The sequence below is a fragment of the Pelophylax lessonae genome, assembly GCF_965119305.1.
Source record: "Pelophylax lessonae genome assembly, chromosome: 8".
NCBI classification, from domain to species: domain Eukaryota; kingdom Metazoa; phylum Chordata; class Amphibia; order Anura; family Ranidae; genus Pelophylax; species Pelophylax lessonae.
In genome coordinates this window covers 153,570,651-153,595,707 of record NC_138775.1, presented here as the reverse complement: position 1 = coordinate 153,595,707, position 25,057 = coordinate 153,570,651, and positions in this window count along the sequence as shown.

Genomic DNA, 25,057 nt, shown 5'->3' with positions numbered 1-25,057 from the left:
CTTGCAGAGAAAGGGGGTGTCTGTCAGATGATAGAGAAAATAGGTACATGCTGTACATATAAAGTGCCTTGTGAAAGTATTCGGCCGTCTTGAACTTTGCGACCTTTTGCCACATTTCAGGCTTCAAACATAAAGATATAAAACTGTATTTTTTTGTGAAGAATCAACAACAAGTGGGACACAATCATGAAGTGAAATGAAATTTATTGGATATTTCAAACTTTGTTAACAAAAAAAAAACTGAAAAATTGGGCGTGCAAAATTATTCAGCCCCTTTACTTTCAGTGCAGCAAACTCTCTCCAGAAGTTCAGTGGGATCTCTGAATGATCCAATGTTGACCTAAATGACTAATGATGATAAATAGAATCCACCTGTGTGTAATCAAGTCTCCGTATAAATGCACCTGCACTGTGATAGTCTCAGAGGTCCGTTTAAAGCGCAGAGAGCATCATGAAGAACAAGGAACACATCAGGCAGGTCCGAGATGTTGTTGTGGAGAAATTTAAAGCTGGATTTGGATACAAAAAGACTTTCCAAGCTTTAAACATCCCAAGGAGCACTGTGCAAAAGATAATATTGAAATGGAAGGAGTATCAGACCACTGCAAATCTACGAAGACCTGGCCGTCCCTCTAAACTTTCAGCTCACACAAGGAGAAGACTGATCAGAGATGCAGCCAAGACGCCCATGATCACTCTGGATGAACTGCAGAGATCTACAGCTGAGGTGGGAGACTCTGTCCATAGGACAACAATCAGTCATATACTGCACAAATCTGGCCTTTATGGAAGAGTGGCGAGAAGAAAGCCATTTCTTAAAGATATCCATAAAAAGTGTCGTTTAAAGTTTGCCACAAGCCACCTAGGAGACACACCAAACATGTGGAAGAAGGTGCTCTGGGCAGATTAAACCAAATTCAAACTTTTTAGCAACAATGCCAAACGTTATGTTTGGCATAAAAGCAACACAGCTCATCACCCTGAACACACCATCCCCACTGTCAAACATGGTGGTGGCAGCATTATGGTTTGGGCCTGCTTTTCTTCAGCAGGGACAGGGAAGATGGTTAAAATTGATGGGAAGATGGATGGAGCCAAATACAGGACCATTCTGGAAGAAAACCTGATGGAGTCTGCAAAAGACCTGAGACTGGGACGGAGATTTGTCTTCCAACAAGACAATGATCCAAAACATAAAGCAAAATCTACAATGGAATGGTTCACAAATAAACATATCCAGGTGTTAGAATGGCCAAGTCAAAGTCCAGACCTGAATCCAATAGAGAATCTGTGGAAAGAACTTAAAACTGCTGTTCACAAACGCTCTCCATCCAACCTCACTGAGCTCGAGCTGTTTTGCAAGGAGAAATGGGCAAAAATTTCAGTCTCTCAATGTGCAAAACTGATAGAGACATACCCCAAGTGACTTACAGCTGTAATCACAGCAAAAGGTGGCGCTACAAAGTATTAACTTAAGGGGCTGAATAATTTTTCACGCCCAATTTTTCAGTTTTTTATTTGTTAAAAAAGTTTGAAATATCCAATAAATTTCGTTCCACTTCATGATTGTGTCCCACTTGTTAGGGATGGGTGTATCAGGTGCGCTAATCAATAAGGTGATGATTGAAATAAATCTTTTGCAAGGTGCAAACAAGGGAAGGATTTTAAACAAACCAACCGTGTACTGAAAACATCAAAAATAAAGGTGTACAACAAAATGTGCTAATGACATTAGAAGGGTTGCATAAAACACAAACATTAAACCACAGCAATCACAGTGAACACATCAATGTGTGTCTCAGGTGTGCATGGTGATGTATAAAGTCCCAAGTGATATATAAAAATAGTCCAGTTAAATTTGTTGTGATGAAGCCTTAAACAGAAGAGGTGAAGATCACGTGACTTAATTCAGGGTCCCACCACCAGCGTAGCTTCTTACCAAAAAGATGAGAATTTAGGGCATATATATAAGTGATTCCGCTCCAGAGATCAAACACCAAAAAGGTTGGGAAGATGTGACCCCTACACACCATCCAAGAGGAGTGGGGATGTTGAGCCTCTTACCAAATCAATGAATGGGTAGAGCTGTAAATCAACAGACACTTCTCCCTTCCAACACGGTAGGTGATGGGTCGGTCTCTGGTGGGTATTCGCTGTTCTTAACCTCAATATAAGTGGGGAAAGAAAGGAACCGCCAATGGTGCATTATCTTTTAACATTTTATTAAATGTAAAGAATCACACTTACATTTAGATGAGAAAATGCTCGCATTGAAATCACCCTATGCGGAACACAGATAACGGCGGCTGCCTGCAGTGCAAACCGCCATGTGATGTTGTTTGTGATGACGCGGCGCCTCCTCTCTGACGCGTTTCCTCCCGATTGGGCATCAACTGAGACAGGAGGGGAGTTGTTGTTGATTCTTCACAAAAAATTACAGGTTTTTTTTATATTTATGTTTGAAGCCTGAAATGTGGCAAAAGGTCGAAAAAAGTTCAAGGGGGCCGAATACTTTCGCAAGGCACTGTATATGGGAGGATTTGGAAACATCTTGCTAAATAGCATCATCATCATAGGTTAAATAACTGAGAGGACTTTATAACATGAACATAATTGCAATGTTTCCAAGGTAACATTAGAAGATCACAATTGATTGCCCTTGTTGTCTGGTGTTGCTCATAAATTATTGTGTAACATGCCGAAAAAAAAAAAGTTAAATTTAATAAAGCTGGATTTATGACAGTAGTTCACAGAGTCTTGTAAATTTCAATTAAAACTGCATTAGCTCAATCTATACCTTATAATACTCTGGCTTTAGCACTTAGTAAAACAATCTTCTATTTTGTTGCTGTTGATCTTCATGATTGCTTCTTGTTGAATCTGTATTTAATTATTACCACAAAACTATATTAAAATGAATTACAATATTTAATTCTCCTAGAAGCGTGTGTTGTGAAATGTGAAAGAGCATATTCTAGTAATTCCAAGGTATTGTGTAATTTGTTATTAGGAGTGATATTAAAGAGGAACTTCAGTCCGATTGCAAAAAAAAAAAACTGATATGGTACATTAAAATGAGAATGCATTTGTCTATAGCCATATCCATGACAACAATATTACTAATTGATATCATTGGTTACATATTCCAGACCACCCTAGACTGCCCCATTTCATGCAATGTACTAAAATTGACATACTCCAGGCTGTGTGTGTTGGACATACATGACATACTTCAGACACCCCCCTGTAAACTGTGAGATATATCTCATATTCCACACTACTGCACTTCAAATGTTGTGCTGTATGTTATACTGTATGCTCCATACAGCAAATTATCACAGTATTGTGGTACAGATGTAACTGATATTAGAACTTAGTAATACCACATTACAGTTCAAATAAGGGAAGCTCCTGTACAATTACTCCCTTTCATATGCAAACTGAAAGAAATGCAAAAACAAGCCACATTTTAAATGGGGAGTATATTCATTACCGATTTTACCTAAAATGTACTCAAAATTATTTTGGAACAATCACCTTATGTATAAAGCCAGTTTTGTAAGACTGCCCCCACTATTCACCCAATGAATATTACATTTTCTAACATTAATTGAGTTCTGTTCATTTGACCAGAAATGGTCTTTACTGTAACATTTATCATTTGTAGGAAAATGGTGTTACCTTCCCTGCACATACACCTAAAATTCCCTTAACCTATTTTTTTTCTAAAATGTGTTTTTCATACTGGTTTAGCACTTTGATGATAATATTTTTATATCTATTATAATAAAAAAAAAAAAAAAAAAAACATGCCCCTTTGCTGTCTAGAATTCATCAATCTCGTGCACCAGATACGCAGGCTAGCATTACTATAAAACCAGTCCACCTACTAGTGCCTTATGGGAGAAAGGTAGGCTATTCCCCTTTGCTGCCACTATTGGTGCTGGAGAGCCCAGTGCCCATCAACAGGGAGGGGAACCATTAGGAGAAAGAACCTCAGAAAACAGAGGTTGCCTTTTTTTTATAGCAGCTTCTCTTCTATCAACATAGCAGGAGGGGCAGAACACATGAGCTCTATTGCTCTCAGGGCACTATCCCACAAGCCTGGGATGCTAGGCTGATTAGTTCTGGAAAAGTGGAGCATGGTTTATTTTTTTTTTTAATTGCTTTTACATTTTAAAGAAATACATTTAACCTCCTAGTGCTAAAACTGTGTACGAAAACTGTTTTAAGACCATAGGGAGCTATTGCTGAGCGATTTGTCTTCCATCTTACTATGCTTCACTAATGCTGTAAAGATTTAACAGTAGATGTGGATCCATCTGAGTACAAAAATAAAGCCCTCTTTTTAACCCCTTGCCACCACCACCCTTTAAAAGGCTCTAAATGCCAGGAGACAAAAGTGGGCTTAAACACTGTGAACATGTTGATTGGCTGTCACAGCAGTCATATTATTTTAAGCTTCCAATCACAAGTATGCATCGGGTGCTACTTGAGACCTCTTAGTTACTGTGCTGGGTCAATGAGTGAACTCTAAGCACAGAAAAGCCATTCCTAATGGATGCATATATGTGGCCGCTCAGTGTTAAAACACTTCCACCCAGTGGCCACATATATGTGTACAGCTAGCAGGAACAGGCTAAAGAAAGGAAGAAACTACCAATGGAAATGCACTTAACCACTTCCATACAGGGCAGTTACACCGCCTTCCTGCCCAGACCAATTTTTAGCTTTCAGCACTCTCACATTTTAAATGATAATTACTCAGTAATGCAACGCTGTACCCAATCACATTTTTATCATTTTTTTCACACAAATAGAGCTTTCTTAGTATTATTAGTATTTAATCACCACTGGGTTTTTTATTTTTTGCGATATAAGTGAAAAAAGAGCAAATATTTTGAAAAAAAAAAAAACATTTTGTTTAAGTTTCTATTAGAAAATTTTTAAATTTGGGCCAAAATTTATACTGCTACATATCTTTGGTAAAAAAAAACAAACAAATTAGTGGATATCATTTAGTCTGTGTGAAAGTTATAGAGTCTACAAGCTATGGTGCCAATCATTGAAAATTGATCACATCTAATTACACCTGATGTACCGACGGCCTATCTCATTTCTTGAGGCCCTGAAATGTCAGGACAGTACAAATACCCCCCAAATGACCCCTTTTTGGAAAGTAGACATCCCAGAGTATTTATTAAGAGGCATGGTGAGTTTTTTGAAGTTGTCATTTTTTTCCCACAATTCTTTGGAAAATTAGGAAATTATTATTTATTTATGTATTTATTTTACACAAAATTGTCGTAATAACAGGTTATTTCAAACACACAGTATAGGCATACTTGCAATTACACCCCAAAATACTACTCCTCCTGAGTATGGCGATACCACATGTGTGAGACTTTTACACAACCTGGCCACACACAGAGGCCCAACATGCAAGGAACACAGTCAGGTGTTCTACAAGCATAAATTAGACATATCATTTCCTAACGACCTATCACCCTTTTGAAGGTCCCGGAGCACCAGGACAATAGAATTACCCACAAAATGATCCCATTTTGGAAAGCAAACACCCCAACACATAATCTAGGAGGCATGGGCTGCAGATAGGTACTCAGGTACTCTCATGGGCTGCAGACAGGTACTCAGGTACACTGATCGGCTTCAGAAAGGTACTCGGGTACTCTGATGGGCCTCAGAGAGGTGCTCTGGTACTCCGATGGGCTTCAGAGAGGTACTTGGGTATTCTGATGGACTAGAAACAGGTACTCGGGTAATCTGATGGGCTGCAGATAGGTACTCGGGCACTCTGGGCTGAAGACAGGTACTCGGGAACTATGGGATAGAGACAGGTCCTCGGGGTACTCTGGGCTGGAGACAGGTATTAGGGTAATCTGATGGGCTACAGAGAGGTATTTGGGTACTCTGATGGGCTGGAGACAGGTACCCGAATACTTTGATGGGCTGGAGACAGGTACTCAGGTACTCTATTGGGCTGCAGATGGGTACTCAGATACCCTGATGGGCTGGAGACAGGTACTCAGGTGCTCTGATGGGCTGCAGAAAGGTACTCAGGTACTCTGATGACAGATACTCATGTACTCTCATGGGCTGGTGACAGGTATTCGGGTACTCTGCTAACAGGTACTTGGGTACTCTGATGGGCTGGTGACAGGTACTTGGGTATGCTGATGACATGTTCTTGGGTATACTAAGGGGCTGCAGAGAGGTACTTGGGTACTCTGATGAGCTGAAGACAGACACTCAGGCAATCTGGGCTGGAGAAAGGTACTCAGGTACTCTGATGGGATACAGAGAGGTACTTGGGTACTCTGATGGGCTGGTGACAGGTACTTGGGTACTCTGATGGGCTGGTGACAAGTACTGGGATGGGCTAGTGAAAGGTATCTTGATGGAGTAGTGACAGGTCCTCTTTATTAACCACTTTACCGCTGAGTACCGTAGTACTACTGCGGCAAAGTGGCTTGTTATCGTCTGACGACGTAGTACTACGTCGTCAGACACTCCCCTTGTGGGTGGCGCTCGCGCGCCGCCGGAGGCTCGCTCCCACTGTTTTCAGTCACAGCGGGAGTCGGGCCAGGGGAGGAGCAGCGGCGATCTCCTCTGCTCTTCCCCGATCGGCGGGGATCTAGTGTGGAGATCTGCCTGCTTGTGTAAACACAAGCGGGCTGATCTCCCAAGTGACAGGCAGGGTCAGATTGCAGGGTTCAGCATAGCTGAACCCTGGATCTGTCCTTGTATCACACAGTCACCTCCCCCCCCACACGTCAGTAAGCACCAGGCATACATTAACCCCTCCCTCTCCAATAAAATTAACCCCTTCCCTGCCAGTGTCATTTTTACAGTAACAGTGCATATATATAGCACTGATTACTGCAGTAATGTCACTGGTACCCCCAAAAGTGTCAAAAATGTCAGTCAAGGGTCCGATCTGTCCGCCGCAATGTCGCAGTCCCGCAAAAAAAATCGCAGATCGCCGCCATTACGCGTTAAAAAAAAACACCAAAAATGACAGAAATCTTTCCCTTTGTTAGTAAACGCAATAACTTTTGCGCAAACCAATCAAAATACGCTTATTGTGAATTTTTTTACCAAACATAGGTAGCAGAAAACAAATTGGCCAAAAATTTTAAAAAATTTTGATTTTTACATTTTTTGGGGGGAATTTCATATAAAAAAGTGTGAAAAATATTGTTGTTTTTTCAAAATTTACACTCTTTTTTTGTTTATACCGCAAAAAGTAAAAATCGCACAGGTGATCAAATACCACCAAAAGAAAGCTCTGTTTGTGGGAAAAAAAGGACGCACATTTTGTTTGGGTATGGTGTCGCACGACCGCGCAATTGTCAGTTAAATTCGCACAGCGCCGAATCGCAAAAAGTGGCCCAGACGTAAGACAGCAAAATGCTCTAGTGGTAAAGTGGTTAAGGGGGGCAATCAGTGTGTTAAGGTGTGGACTGTAATCGGTAACTAGCTGTTACCGCAATCTCCTCCTCACACAGGATTGGTGTGTGAGGAGGAGAACACGGTAACAGCTAGTTACCGTGGTTTCTGTTTACATTCTGTGACTGGCTGTGATTGGACACTGCCAATTATGTGGTAAAGAGACAATTTCATTGGCTCTTTACCCTGATTGGGGATGGACAGAGTGACACTCTCCATCCCTGATCGCCATTCTGCATGCACCCGGGGGCGCGCACGAGCGGCGTGGACGAGGACAGTGCATGTGGCTGGCTGTGATTGGACACAGCCAGTCAAAAGGTAAAGAGCCATTTTTTACACCAATTGGGGATGGGTTCCTGCCGGCGTCATTTTACAATGCGTTGGTAGGCAAGTGGTTGAGAAATGTAGTATATTGTTTAATCACATTGCATAAAAACCTTGCAGTTCTATGTTACAATAAATACACAAATACAACGTATAAATACCCCCCTAACCCTGTAAGTCAACCTTGGAAGAAAATTTCTTAGTGCACAACAAGAATTATTATTCCAACACTATTCTGCTTTCTTAAATGTATACTAAAGTAAACCCCAAGACAAATAACAAAACCCTTGTATGGGTAGAGCCTTACACCCAAAACATTTACAAAATACCTGGAAAAAAAATCAATACAAATAACATTTAATGTTATTCATTTATGCACATTTGAGAATCCCAAACTGGGAGCTCACAGATGGCATGCAAGAACTGATTACCATGTTAGAGAAACAAGAAAAGTGAAGCTGCCCCAAAGCTATCTAAAACTGTAATTGTAGAATAAAACTTAACACACATCAGTCATGTGACACATGTTACTGTTTGTATGTATCCAGAATGCCACATAACTCATTATTTTAGCGCTGCTACAATTTTCTAATAGTTCTTCTATACTAATACTTGATTGGTGATATTTTACTGTACTTTATATCATCAAAGTAGAAAAAATTTTGAAAGGAAATAATGATAAAATATTTTAATGTGCTCTGGTAGATATCATTGCTGAGCATTTAGATTAGTAAATCAAGCATTAATTGCACTGCAACACTAAATTGAAATTGTAAATTGCTAAGATTTTCCTTTTCTTCCCATTGTTTAGTGGGAAAAGTTACTACTAAAGAGTGATGAACTGATTACCGTGAACCAGGTTTCAACCCTGATAGTGCTTTTTTACCCAGTGCAAGCAAACTATTAGCACTTAGCACCAAAAGAGCGTGTGCTGTTTTCCATTCTTATTGAGGCTCCTTTTGTGGTCTTGCATGCCAATTAAATGCACAGAAGCCCGCAGTAGTGAGGTGGAAAGGCAAACAGGCTGTTCAGTGAAAGTGAATTTTCTCTTGGCAAGGGAATATTCCCCTTAGCTCAAGCCAGCCATAGATGGATTAAGCTCAAGCCAGTAAAGCATGGATAAGCTACATTTTGATCCATGTATGGGCAGGCTGGCTATACAGAAGTTGATCTACTGATCGACTTCTGTGCAACCAGCCTGTCAGGTTTTTCCTAACCCATCAGTGTATTATGATAGCGGGGAAGTCTCCCTGTTGTCAGAATACAATAACTCAATGGAAAGGATTCCCACATCCACATAGAGTGTATAAATGGTGGATTTGGGTCATTTCTTTTGTTAACTTGCTGGTTTAATGAAAAAAAAAAATGAAGCATGTATGGGCTGCCTTATTTTATGAGGTAAAGCTCTACCGATTTCCATCATCCAATTATACACAAAAAAAACCCTGTTTTTTTTAGTTACTTCAATACCAGACACTTTCACCCTCTTCTTGCCCAGGCCAGTTTTACATTTTCAGTGCTTGCACATTTTGAATGACAATTACCCAAATTAAATTTGAATCTTTTTTTTTTTTTTTTGAGACAGATAGAGCTTTTTTTTGGTGGTACTTAATCACCACTGTTTTTTTTTTTTTTTTTGTTTCTTTTTTTGCGATTTAAGTGAAAGAAATACCGAACATTTTGAAAACACATTTTACTTAGTTTTTTTTTATAAAATTTCACAAATAAATAATATTTTTTTTAGAAAGGTAGGCCAAAATGTATTCTGCTACATTTCTTTGGTAAATATACCCAAATCAGTGTATATGATTTAGTCTATGTAAAGGTTATAGAAAAAGAAGAAGTGTATTTCACTTGCGCCAATGAATAGATACGGTAATTTTTATATAAAATCTAGTCTTCAGAAGACGTTATCCTGATAATGAAACTCGTTAGTTAGAACGTATGCAGTGACGTCAGCGGCTGTACGTTGGAACGCAAGCCAGAAGTGGCTGTGTGCTATGTTTTTTCGGACCAGCTTCGGACGGTATAGCAGGAATACCACTGTATAATTAACTGTATTCCATACACTGTTTAATTTTTTGAATTAATCTATTGCCTATAGCCCATGATGGGCCGATGAACCACTTCAAACAGAATTCACTATGAGGAGTCTGGTTTCCTTTTTGTATTATTACCAAGGGTATGCACGACCATCCCCAACCTGAATGAAGTAAGGAATCAGTTGGATTGCCACTTAATGGATATCGTTTACCTGGCTATGGTGAGCCATTCATGCCTGATTTGATCTTGTTGCTATAAGGCAACCATGATCAACTCCATCTGGTGAGTAGGAAATTCACCTATCCCACTGTCACTTCATGGTGATTCTCTATCTGATCCCCAGTTATCCATTAAGAGGAACATCGGTGGATGACCTACTTGTTTCCTACTTTTGAGCACAAGAATCACTTTGTATATATTTAAACACTTTATTATAACTACACGGACACTATCCAGCACTTTATAATATATGTTTATGGTTTTAGTCCATGGAGTATATGTACTATTGATTTTCACTTTATTGTCACGGATTGTTTACATGCATCATGCACTTAAATTAATTAATTGCATTATTTAGCACATGTATAGTGCACATTTTATGTTTTCATTTATTTAAATCGGTATTACATCACATTCTTATATATAGCAAGCACTATGGTAAGTGTGTACTAGTCACGCTTATGATTTCATGAAAGTAGAGTCTACAGTCCGTGGTATATGTATATTTGAAAATTGATCAGTCCTGATGTACTGACTGCCTCACTGACATCTCAGTTCATAAAGCCAGGAGAGTAAAAACACCCCTGAATGACCCCTTCTTGAAAAGTAGACAGTCCAAGGTATCTATTAAGAGGCATGGTGAGTTTTTTGAAGTTGCATTTTTATCAAAATTGTTAGGAAAATAAAGATTTTAAATACAATGTGTTTATTTTCTATAAAGTTTCATGTTAGCAAGTTATTTCTCACACAACAGCATAGCCATACTTATAAATAAACCCCAAAACACATTTTACCATATCTGTGGTATGGAGATACCACAGTGTTGGACTTTTTTTACAGCCTAGATACATAGAATGACCCAAAATCCAAAAAACACCTTTGGGCTATCAAGGAACATTAATTATGTATTTCATTTCCTGACTACCTAACATATTGTTGGAGGCCCTGGAGCACCAAGACAGTATAAACACCTACAAAATGGCCTTATTTTGGAAGACAAACACTTCAAGGTATTTGCTGAAAGTCATAGTAAGTCTTTTATAAATGTAATATTTTGACAAATGTTTTTGGAAAATTTAGGAAAGAAAATGTATTTGTTTTCTTTTTTACATAAAGTTGTCCATGAATAAGATATTTCTAACACACATCATATGCATACTTAGAATTACACCCCAAAACACAACCTGATACTCCTTCCATGTATGGCAATACCACATGTGTGAGACTTTTTCACACATTAGCCACTTAGAGGGTCCAAAATCCAAGGATCATCTTTAGCCATTTTATGGGGATAAATGATGCATCTAACCTGACTACCTATCACAATTTTGGAAGCCCTGGGGCACTAGGACAGTAGAAACACCTACAAAATATGCACATTTTGCAAAGGAAACACCCCAAGGTATTTTGTTAAGAGGCATGGTAAGTCTTTTGAAGACTAAAGCTTTTGGAAAATGCAGAAAGAAAATTAAAATTAACTTTTTGAAACAAAGATATTTCTCACACACAGCATGGGCATACTTAGAATTATACCCCAAAACACATTCTGATACTGCTTCTGAGCATGCAAATACCACATGTGTAAGACTTTTTTCACCATCTGGGCTGATTATATATTGGACATTGTATCTTGTGTATCACACAAGTCAACCAATTATATCAAAAGTTAAACCAATGTACCGTAATGGTAGCCTTTATATGAGTGGTCAGGGAATATAGCTTAGTGTAGCCTTACCTATAGTAGCCCAAGTTCCTATAAGCCAAGCAAGCCAAGCCTACAGTTACAAGGCTACCCCCAGGAATGTAATTTTCACTGACCAAGAAGTACAGGAGGCTGAAGAAGGGAAGAACAAACCAAAGAACAAACAGGAAAATATTCAGTCCAGGCAACAAGCAGAAATAAGGTCAATAAACAGGCCAAGGTCAGTACACGTGGCAGGCAGAGGCAACACTGCACTAGTGTGGTGGTGATCAGGAACATTGTTGCAGTGTAACAGTGAAGTGATACTGCAACTGGTGTGGTGGTGACAGGGATGTGGGAACTAGTGTGGCGGTGATCAGGAAAAATATGAGTGTTGTGGCGATGATCAGGGATACTGTTATTGATATGTCGGTGATTAGGGATACTGTAACTGGTGTGGCGGTGATCAGGGACACTGTACTGCTGTGGTGAAAATCAGGGATACTTTAATTGGTTTGGCTGTGATTCGGGACAATATGACTGGTGTGTGGTGATCAGGGACACTATAAATGGGGTGGCAGTGTCAGGGACAATATGACTGGTATCACGATGATCAGGGACAGTATGACTGTTGTGGTGGTGATCAAAGACAATATGACTGGTGCGGGGGTGATCAGGGACAATATAACTGGTGTGGCAGTGATCAGGGACACAGAGTGGTGTGGCAGTAATTAGGGACACTGTTATTGGGGTGCCAGTAATTCGGGACAATCACTGGTGCAGCAGTGATTAGGGACACTGACTGACAGCACTGATCTGGGGACATTGCACTGCTGTGCAATGATCAGAGATAATGGCTGGTGGCAATGACATGCAGTGATATCAGAGCAGCTAACCATAGTACATTATTACCGCCACAGTGGTATGATGCCACCGTAGTGTAAAAAAAAGTATATATATATATACAGTATATATATATATAGACATGGGATTGCTGTGATTGGTCACATCAATCACATGGTACCAAGGCAGAGCACCACCGCTCGGTAGTCAGATCGGATCCACTGGACACAGCAGTCACACAATTGCACCGATGTGCTACTCCAGGGTACAACCCACCAGGTCGATGCTTGTCCTGCCCAGCTGAAAGTGAATTTTTACCACATTTACTATTCTAAGAAATTTTTCACTTTGCAAAGTGAACATGCTCTATTCCTTTAGTATATCAACCCAAGTGAGTTTGTGGGTTGCATTCATTGGAAATGTGTTGGGTTGATTTCATCATGCTTCAAGAAGACAATGAGGCAAACCATTGTCCCTGCACAAGGCAGAAGTAAATTTATTTATGCGCCTTTGCATGCTTGGAAATAATATTCTATGGGCTGACGGTAATTATTTTGGCATTGAGAAAGTTACTTTATGTTAGTAATAAAATAGATAGTAAATATATTTTAACCACTTTGCTGCTGACATACACATATTTACATCCTTGGGAAGTGGTGGTAATAGCTTGGTGATGGCCAAACAGCTGCTTCCACATTTTGCGGCTGTTTCTGGGCTGTATCGTCCCATCAGAGAGCATGGGGATGATGCCTGTGGTCTTGTCATTCGACTATAGAGACAAAGGAGGAACTTAAGTTCCCTGATCATCACTATGGTGTATGAAACCAGAAGCTACAAGGAGTTTGTCACTTCTGGTTTCAGTCTTTTGTTTACTGGCTGTTACCAACTAGTAAATCAGGCGATTTAACTAATCTCAGTTTGACTGGCTGCTTTGGAGGGTAGAAGAGAGATCTAGGGTCTAATAGACCCCAAGATCTCTCCATGAAGAAGATCTACCTTTGTTCATGCTATCGCAAGGGATGTTGTTCTGGTTGCCCTAAAAAAGCCTTATTGGCATAACATGTAGGGTGGAGCACCAGGAGGTTCTGTGAGGCACAAAAAAAATGTAAAAAAAGTTTAAAAAGTTTTAAAAATGTAATATAAATCATTTATTTATTTATTTAACATACTGTCACCAGTTAGTATGATCACCGCCATGCTTAGTCATATGATGACACTGTACTGCACTCATGACAGTATGTAAAAAGAAAATTGAGAAAATAAACAAATTATATCTTTCTTCATTTTCTAAAAAATTGTGACCAAAAAAAAAAAACTAATTATATCTTTCTTAACTTTATAAAAAATTGTGACAAAAAAAAAATACAATTTCAAAAAACCCGTCATGCCTCCAATAAATACCTCAGACTGTCTAATTTCCAAAAAAGGGGTCAGTTTGGGGGTATTTTTTACTGTCTTGCCATTTTAAGGACCTCAAGAAATGAAGCTGTCAGTACATTTTAGACTGATCAATTTTCAAATATACAGTATATATCATAGTTTGATATTATAACTTTTACATAAACCAATTGATATACACTTATTAGGATTTTTTTTTTTTACCAAAGACATGTAGCAGAATACAATTTGGCCTAACTCTATGAAGAAATTTGATTTGATTGGATGTGTTTTCTAACAGAAAGTAGAAAATATCTTTTTGTTTTCAAAATGTTTTGTCTTTTTTTGTTAATATACAAAAAAATATCAATTTAATTTGCATACATTGTTGCATTACCGTGCAATTGCCAGTTAAAATAGCACAGTGCTAAATAGCGAAAAATGGTCTGGTCATGAAGGGGAAAAATTTCTGGCAGTCAAGTGGTTAAAGGATAACTCCACTTTTGTGGGGAAAAAATAGCAAATAAAGAAAAAATATATAGCGTATATAAGTGCGACACAAATCATATGGTAATTGGATGTTATTAACCTCCCTGGCGGTATGATTCTTTTGGATTTTAGGTGCTGAAAGCGGTACCATTATTTTGCATGTAATTCTTGTGAATGAGCAGCCCAAACCAACTGTATACATTATATATATATATATAATGTATACAGTTGGTTTGGGCTGCTCATTCACAAGAATTACGTATATATATATATATATATATATATATATATATATATATTAAACAAGCAAAATATATATATATATATATATATATATATATATATATATATGTATAAGTATATATATATATATATATATATGTATATGTACTGTATATATATATATATATATATATATATACATAAAAAGTACAGTAAAACTGCAGGAAAGGGCACTGGGGGGCAAACTAATATGATTTTTTATTTTATTTTGAATAGTATCAGTGTGTTTGGTGTGCTTTTACATTTGAATTTGCCGCCGGTTCCACCCCCCTGCTAACGTCACGTCGCAGGCGACGGAAGCCGGGGCACGGAGACGATCGGGAGGAAGATCTGCCGTGAGACACCGCCGGGACACATCGCTGGATCCCGGTGACAAGGTAAGTAACCTCTCTTACAGGATCCAGCAATGCTTCTGGCGGTACCGCTTTTTGCTCTGAAATGTAACCCCAAGCCACGCTCGGGAATACCGCTAAGAAGGTTAAAAAATTCCTTTTCAATCTGCAGCTGTTGTAACTTTCTGGAAATGCAAAGCAATATGGCTACCTGGAGGTGTTCTGTACACAGAATGTGTACTGACCACACCCCAGAAACATAATTACCTGCTTGTGTGATTGGCTCACCAAAAATTGGCTCACCAATTTTCCCAGAACTAAGATACACATCAGATTTCTGGCTTCCCCTGCAACCAAAATGTAATTTTTGGTGAGATACTCCCAATAGGTACACGTCTAAAGGGATGCAGGCCCAGCATATTTCCTCATTAGAGCCCTGCAGCTGCTATAGCTGACAGATAATTATGAAACCACTCCCATTAGACCCACTCAGCACAGAGGAACAAACAGGGATTTCTTCAGAATACTTAAAAGGCATGAGTTGTTTGTAAACAATGAACACTTTTTGTCCTATTCTTTGCATCCTTTTTATGACCATTTATATGTTTTATGGAGTGGACCTGTTAAATTCCTGGTTCTTAATAGGGAGGAGGCGCTGCATGACTTTTTATAAATTAAAGGTCTGCTTTAAGGCTCTATTCACACCTGAGCGTATTGTTTTCAGGCGTTTTTTCGGGTGATTTTTTTATTAGCGTTTTTCAGGCATTTTTTTCTTGTGTTTTTGCAGGCATTTGGAGGCAGGCATTGACATCTGACCAAAAACCCTTGTAATCTGCCAAAAAAGAAGCTCATGTACTTTTTAGAGCATCAGGCCTTTTGCTTTAGGTGACAAAAGGCTCACATGTGAACAGGAGCCATTGAAATGAATGTGATTTTGCTTGTTGGGCGTTTTGAGACTTCAGAGATGAACGTTTTACGAGCTGAAAAAGTGTCATCAGGACCAAAATGTTGAGAACCCATCTTTGTGCTTCTGGTGGTGTTTGGAATCTTCACACATGCTCAATGGAAATTTAGTGATCTCCAGCTTGGAATAAAGTCATAGACTAAGTCAAGGAGCAATTTATTGTATTCGTTTTTTGTTTCATGATTTTTATATACATTTTTTTTATCACAAATGTTTTTATCACAAACTTCTGTTTGCATTAATTTTTTTCACTTTTTTTTATAATTATTGGACATTTATATTGTACTTTAACGTTATTGTTATTTATTTTTATTTTTTTTTGACGAATTACACATTATTATACTGTATATATTCTTTTTAATTTGGCGCGGAACATTTGGTGAACACAAAATGTGTGTTTGCTTCTGTGTTTGGGGTGCCATTAACAAATAATGCCATGTAAGCACAATTAGTTAATTTTAGGTGTATAAATGTGGCCATACCTTATACAATCTGATTGTGCAATGTCTGAAGGATCTCCTTTAGATTCACCAATACTTTATAACAGATGGATATACTTGTCCATCCAATCACTCTGTATCCAATCAGGCAGGCCCTTGCCCTACATAGTTGATGGTAGATTTAAAGGAGATTGTACAATCCGATTGTATACTGAGCAGTATAGACTTCCATGTACATGTTTCTCCTGTAGTCAGTACTACAGCTCTGCTCCACACAGGCTGTTATGTGGTCGCTCAACTCCTGTACACTCTGCTAAATGAATGATCTATGCAAGATAAAGCCAAAGTAAAAACTATTGATAGCTGTCTATTTTATTCTGTTAATATATATTAACAGAATATATCCTAGGAATAAATGAACTATGATATATGCGGACAAGGCTTAACAACCGCCATTAATGCACTGGTGATAAAAAAGATACAACATGCCTAGCAAACTGGATGGATCAATGCTGGCAATTGGATAAGGGGGGGGGGGGCCGAGGAGAGGTGCAAAAGAGGTTGGGAGATAAAGGAGTACTGCACACCCATATATGCTGAAGAGGGGATATTTGACCAAAACATGTAACTAAGGCACCAACTCTAAAAGCAAAATGTCAGGTGCTGATTAAAGGGAGTCTTTGACGTCATCGAGTTTTTGTAGTCCTTGGAAGTAGGTGAAGGAGCCAGAAAGGGACTTGTGTTCCTCCGGTGACATAGTTGTTGACATAAAAGCTTGTCATCTGTGGAAATGATGAGTAGAAGCGGTCCTGGTATAGTCAGAAATTATTTTCTCTTGGTATAGCAGTAGTGTTAGTTTACATTTAACTAGTGAGATTTTTGGGGGAGATGTGGAAATCCAATGTTTTAGTATAGATCTTTAAGCTACTTAACCACTTTACGTCTGCTGACAGTAATACTACTGCGGCAGAGTGGCTCGTTATCGTCTGACGACGTAGTATTAACGTCGTCAGACACTCCCCCTTCTGGGCGGCGCTTGCGCGCCGCCGGAGGCTTGCTCCCGCTGTTTTCATTCACAGCGGGAGTCGGGCCAGGGGAGGAGCAGCGGCGATCGCCGCTGCTCTGCCCCGATCGCCGGGGATCTAGTGTGGAGATCCGCCCGCCTGTGTAAACACAAGCGGACGGATCTCCATAGTGACAGGGAGTGACAGATCGGACTGTTCAGCATAGCTGGACATCCGATCTGTCCATGACTCACTCAGTCACCTCCCCCCCTACACGTCAGTAAGCACCAGGCATACATTAACCCCTCCCTCTCCAATAAAATTAACCCCTTCCCTGCCAGTGTCATTTTTACAGTAACAGTGCATATATATAGCACTGATTACTGCAGTAATGTCACTGGTACCCCCAAAAGTGTCAAAAATGTCAGTCAAGGGTCCGATCTGTCCGCCGCAATGTCGCAGTCCCACAAAAAAAATCGCAGATCGCCGCCATTATGCGTTAAAAAAAAAAACACCAAAAATGACAGAAATCTTTCCCTTTGTTAGTAAACGCAATAACTTTTGCGCAAACCAATCAAAATACTCTTATTGCGATTTTATTTACCAAACATAGGTAGCAGAAAACAAATTGGCCAAAATTTTTTTAAAAAATTGGTTTTTACATCTTTTTTGGGGGGGATTTCATATAAAAAAATGTTAAAAATATTGTTATTTTTTCAAAATAAACGCTCTTTTTTTGTTTATAGCGCAAAAAGTAAAAATCGCACAGGTGATCAAATACCACCAAAAGAAAGCTCTGTTTGTGGGAAAAAAAGGACGTAAATTTTGTTTGGGTACGGCGTCGCACGACTGCGCAATTGTCAGTTGAAGTCGCACAGCTCAGAATCGCAAAAAGTGGCCTGGACGGAAGACAGCAAAATCCTCCGGTGGTAAAGTGGTTAAAGACAGATTTGAATCAAAGCAGTATGCTGAGGACTGTGGGTGAGGAGGAATGATCCCATAACCAAAGATCAGCAGAATTAGGCCCTTTGGAAGTTTGATGAGGGTGACTCCAGACATAAAGGATATCACTTGGTCCCAGAAAACTGCAATATGTATGCAAGACCAGAGGCGATGCGCCAAGGAGGGTCTCAGCTGCGAGTAAAAAAGGCAAAGGGCAGACTGCATATTCGATTTCTAATGCAAAAGAAGGTATGAAATCACGGGAATCAATTTCAATTGTGTCTCTCTCCAGAGTATCTTGTCAGAGGTTTCTTTGGTGGGGAAGAAAATGCCAGAATGGCAATATTTTATACAAAATAGATGACTCCCAAGACAAAGAAAAGAAAAAAAGTGGATAATATGGACAAATAGCCCTATTACTTACATGTCACCTCAAAAAAGGGGCTCTAGCAGCCCTGTGAGTAGGGGGTACCAGGGGATGTCTTTCCCGGGGACTGTGCTGAGGTGACCCAATCAGACCTTGAAGGCAAATGGAGGGCAGGCCAAGTTTCTATTAAAAAGTGAATCCATAACATATGTAAATTGGCGATGGCAAGAATCTAGCCAGCAATATCCCATAAAATATAGTACAGTATTATTCAATATAGAAATGTGGATGCGAAATGTGTGACGTGACAACAAAAAAAAAATATTTTGGATTAAAAAAAATGAGCATAAATATAACTGGTGAATAAAAGGAACCGCCAAAGCTGCGCTCACCACCCTATGAGAAGTATAATATGGGAACCTGCATCTTACCCAACTGGTAAATGAAAGTGAAAATAGAGCCAAATGCAGTGTAAACTGATCCAAATGGTGAAAGGGAAAAATACAATGCAAAAACAAAAACTAAGCAATAACCATAGTAGTCCCATGGACTCTTACATGTAAGGACCCATCATATGGAGTCTTGGGAGTCATCTACTATGTGTATACGATATTACTATTCTGGCATTTTCTTTTTAAGTGAAATTTTACTGTGTCTACAAACTGTTAATATGAAATCTTCTACTATGCAATAAATGTGTAACCATGTGTACTATTATGTTTTGAAGTGATTTACCTCAATTAAAGTCCTGTGAGCAATGTATCTTTTTATTTTACACTTTTTTGAAAGTAGTTTAATAATGGCGTGGTGTTCTGTAGGAAGATAGGGACCACCAGACCAGATACTATTGTAATGTCTCAAAAAAGTGGGCTGAAGCATGTCTTGTAGTGATATAAAGAATTCACCCGTGAATCTGGGCCAGGGGCCTTGTTGAGGGCTACATTTTAGATGGTTGTGGACATTTCCAGTGTTGTAATAGGCAGGTTTAGGGATTCAAGTAGGGATGTGGAAAACATGGTGAGGTTAAGTTTATCTAGAGATTTCTGAGTCTGGATTTTATCCATGGGGTCTGGAGTATAGAGAGTGGAGTAGTACTGCAGCATTGTGCTAACCTCCTGGGGATGAGATTTAACTATAACTGAGGAGTCCCGAAGGGACGTGATAAAAGTGGGACATTTGGGTGCATTCATATTTGCGTGTTTTAACAGTTCTAATCTCTCTGCCCAAGAATCAAACCTACTTTTTGCTTCACTCCATTCCGACCTATCTTCTGTGGTATTATGAAAAGCAAGGGAGGATTGAGCAAGACTTAGTCTGGAGATAGCTTTTCGATAGCTGGTCATAACCTTCTTTCTGTGCCAAGCAGTGTAGGAGATGACCCGATCTCTGAGAAATGCTTTTCCAGCCTCCTAAAAGAGGTTAGGGTTGTCTTTATGAGTGGCGTTTGCATTAAAATACTCTTCCCAAGTTGCCCCCATAAAAGTTTGCAAGTCAGCATTATTTGATAGGTATGAAGGGAAACGTCATAAGTGGAGGTTAGATTGGAGAATGGGGTCTTCAAGAGATACTGAATTGAAGCATGATCAGAGATAGCGATGGTATAAATCACTGCCTCAGTTATCAATGGGATGAGAATGTCTGTGCTAAAAAAAATAATCAATCCTGGTAAAAATGTTATGTGGGGGAGAGTAGAAGGAAAATTTCCTATCCGCTGGGCGGTGGAGTCGCCTATCTTCAGTTAAGTTTAAAGTTTCCATAGTGAAAGCGAGGATAGTAGATTTAGGCTCTTGAACTCTGCCACAAGGGTGCTTAAGGGTGGATTTATCAACATTACGGTGCAATAAAGTCATATAACAGCTTCAACTCTTTTGGGAAGGTTTAGGAATGCACCCATTGGCCAGAACTTGCTCAATATGCAATGAAGCTACTGGCCTGTCCTGCTTCCAACGTGCTTTCCAAATGGACATTCAGTGCTGTTGGAGGTTTTGTGATGGATAAAAGAGTGTGTCTGTCCACAGACTCCGTTGACCGGCTGATATTTATCAAAGTGAATCAGTCCTGGATCAACAGCAACTATCAAGCCTATGATGCTTATGTAACTGATTGATTTTTCTAGGGATCTGGGATCCCTTTAAGACTGCCTATGCTGCCTTTCCAATTCCTAAATCTTGATTATGCTAGCTTCCAACAATGTTTTTGGTTTAGGGCACCACCAATCCCCAAGGCCTAACTTTTTTGAACCTGTTTGACAGGTGCATGTAATTTCATTTTTTTTTTCTAATTTTATACAGCAGGGCCTGTTCCTGCGCCCAGCAAGAGTAACTGTGAGGGGTTACAGTGTTTAGGTACCACCAACACTCAAGGCCCAATTTTTCTGCACCTGTATGGCAGGTGCATGTAATTTATTTTTTTTTCTAATTTTTAACAGCAGGACCTGTTCCTGTGCTCAGCAAGAGTACTTGTGAGGGGTTACAGTGTTCAGGCACCACCAACACCCAAGGCCCAATTTTTCTGCACCTGTTGGACAGGTGCATGTAATTTACATTTTTTATTTCTAATTTTATACAGCAGGGCACGTTCCTGTGCCCAGCAAGAGTAACTGTGAGGGGTTACAGTCGTCAGGCACCACCAACATCCAAGGCCCAATTTTTCTGCACCTGTTTGGCAGGTGCATGCCATTCCAATTTGTTTCCTAATGTTTTCACAGCAGAGCCCATTCCTGTGCCCAGCAATAGTAACTGTGAGGGGGTTACAGTGTCCAGGCACCACCAACACCCAAGGCCCAATTTTTCAGCACCTGTTTGACAGGTGCATGCAATTTACATTTTTTTTTCTAATTTTATACAGCTGGGCCCGTTCCTGTGCCCAGCAAGAGTTCTTGTGAGGGTTTACAGTGTTCAGGCACCACCAACACCCAAGGCCCAATTTTTATGCACCTGTTTGACAGGTGCATGTAATTTACATTTTTTTTTTCTAATTTTATACAGCAGGGCCCGTTCCTGTGCCCAGCAAGAGTAACTGTGAGGGGTTACAGTCGTCAGGCACCACCAACACCCAAGGCCCAATTTTTCTGCACCTGTTTGGCAGGTGCATGTCATTCCAATTTTTTTCCTAATGTTTCACAGCAGAGCCCATTCCTGTGCCCAGCAATAGTAACTGTGAGGGGGTTACAGTGTTCAGGCACCATCAACACCCAAGGCCAAATTTTTGGCACTCAGTGGGATGTTCACCTGCCAAGCGCGTCAATAGGTTGTTAAGGCTTCCCTGCTGAGAACAGAATTTAAAAAATAATTGTAAAAAGAAAATGTAAATAAAAAAAATTGGGGTAAAAACAGCTTGGGGAGACCCTATCAACATGGGGACAAGGTGATTTGGGGTGGGGGGACAGAGCCCCCTTGCCCCAAAGCACCCACCCCCCATTTTCAGGGCATGAGGCCTGGTATGGTTCAGGAGGGAGGCAGAGGAGGAGGAGGAGGGAGGAGGGGGAGGGCCCTCGCTTGTCTTCCCCCTTTCCTGGCCTGCAAGAGTGAATGCTTGGGAAAGGTTCTGATTTGGATTGTGGTGGGGACCCCACGTAATTTTTTTTATTTTGTTGTGTTTTTTTTTTTCATATTGCTGGCAACAATTGTTTTTTATTTCAGCTGTCAGGGGGGAAGACCGCTGATAGCTGATGACTCATTCATTGTTAAGGACACAGCAGCTGGCTACTCAGCCCGCTCCTTTAAAGAGATGTATGGGTTTCTTTTTTTTTTAGGTTTACACTTACCTAGGTGGATGCAGCATCAGTCCAATGTCACCTCAGTTTTCACTGCTCCATGAGCAGAGAGCTGCTGATTGTCAGTCAGCAGCTGTCAGCTCTGCCCCCTCCTTGCTCACTGGAGCGCTGGGCTGTGGAGGGGGCAGAGCAGCTGGCTCAGCCTCTCAGCGACTTGCTGAGAGGCTGAGCCAGGTATCAGTCCAAGCATCTGGCGGATCCCGACTTCCATTGTCGGGATAACGTATGCCTGGACTGACTTCTGTGACGTCAGCAGAGAGCGGACTTCAGCCCACTTTCTGCTGGAGACGAGTTACAGGAATGCAGAACAAGCTGCACTCCTGTGATTCATAGGAGCTGTACAGCCAAACAAGCTTTGGCTGTACATCTCCTTTAACAACATATTAACTGTGCGTTCAGCAGGGGAACATCTCACCAAACGCACAGGAAATTAGGATGTTTGGTAAACACTTGAATGGGTGATGTTCAAATTAAACTTTTGCTTGGCCCAAACAGTTCGACCAACACCAGTGGCTACTGACAGGTGGTGAGAAAGCGATGCAATGCCTTCTCACAGCTCATTTTAACTCTATTTTACCAACAAATGCACCGCTACTGCATGCATTGCACCAGGTTGTGGGGCTTTTGAGGGGTTTCCCCATTGACATTAATGTCTTGTGTTTAGAGGACAACATCAACACAGCCACTGTTCCCAACTTAACATCCATGTGGGTGTATGTCCCTGAACTCATACTTTCTGCATTTGGGGACATGCACCTACACCTGCACAGATGTCACATATGTCCTTGCAGCTGCTGTGTTCCAGCTGACATGAATAAGACTGCCTATACAGTGTTCTGTGCATCCCCATGTGGGTAAACATGGGCCTCCATGGGCGTACGATTTAGCACACCCACCCCATTGACTGGGGCCTTAGTAGGAATTTAGCAGGAATATTGTAAGTTATGTTTTGGTTTTGTGTGCATAAGGATTTTAGTGTTTTTTTAGGTAAAATAGCGATTTGATAAAAATTTGTGCAACTATTGTGGGGCATAAAAAATCAGTAGCACTTTCTTTTTTTTCCACCGGACATATGCTTTCAGAAAATATATGGATAAATGCATTGGATTATCTCAAACCATGCAGAGCTCATTAATAATGTTCATATAAAAGAAAATCTGGGTAGCAGTGACCATAATATGATTTCATTTAATGTTAGCTGTAAGCAAAAAACGCATACAGGAAATACAAAAACACTTAGCTTTAAGAGAGCAAATTTTCCAAGGATGAGGGCTGCTCTCCAGGATTTAGACTGGGAAGAAAATAAAGGAACAGAGCGCACACCGCCCTAGTGTAACACCATTTATTTGAAGTTAATAGAAGCCATAAAAACAGGTACTCACAAACAGATAGGAAGTCATGCATGGAAATAAATATCCCCCAATGATGTTTACAGGGCTCTCTCCTCCTAGCCTCGGCGGCTCAGCTGTTCGTCCTGCACTAGTCAGTGAGTATCGTACGGCTAAGCCAACCGCCTCGGATTACTCAAGGAGACTCGATGTGGTGAGCCTGCGCACGGTCCAGCCGCCGCCGCACACCCTCCAAGAGCCGGATGCTATAGCCGCTCAGAGAAACTGACAATGCGGTTAAGCAGAGGGAGACTCCACGATCGGGACCCAGAGCATGACTTGCATGGGGTTGCTAAGGACAATGTTTCGGAGGCGTAGCCTCCTTCTTCGGATCTCAACACCCCAGAGATCCTTTGCCCTCATTTATATAACAATATAGCGGCTCCTCCCCTCACTATTTCTTAAAGGGACATGACAATAGAGAGCCTGTAATCAGGGGCAATAATATCCAAACTCTCATATATATCCATGAATTGTACATATCTAATAAAAATTTATAAAAGTGAATAAGTTCATAATACAATAAAAACTTTTAAAAAACTTTATATACACACATACATACATACACATATATATATATACATATATATATATATATATATATATATATATATATATATATATATATATATATATATATATACATATATATATATAATATATATAAACCTACATGACACTGTGGAGACTAGACTAACAAAACAAGATAAACACCATATATGTGCGCATATGTATCTCAAAATATTCCCGTATACTGATACTGGGTGCGTATAAAGGAACACACATGCCAACATATATGTACACTGACATAGAAGACCATAAGAGATGAGGAAGATGTAAATATATGCTGACAACATGTAAAATATATAGACTGGTACATACATAAAAACAAAGTTTTTAATCAAAGTGCCAACCTCCAATTCCTCATTCAAGCCATCGGGGGACATAGAGTTAAGCGTAAATATCCAATACGTTTCGCGCATACATAGACGCGAAAATCTTTCACCTTCTGATAATGTCATAGGGATGGCTTCAATACCAAATAACTCTAACCCCTCAGTGCTGCCCCCATGTACTTGGCAAAAATGGCGGGGAACACTATGTTTGTCTTTCTTTT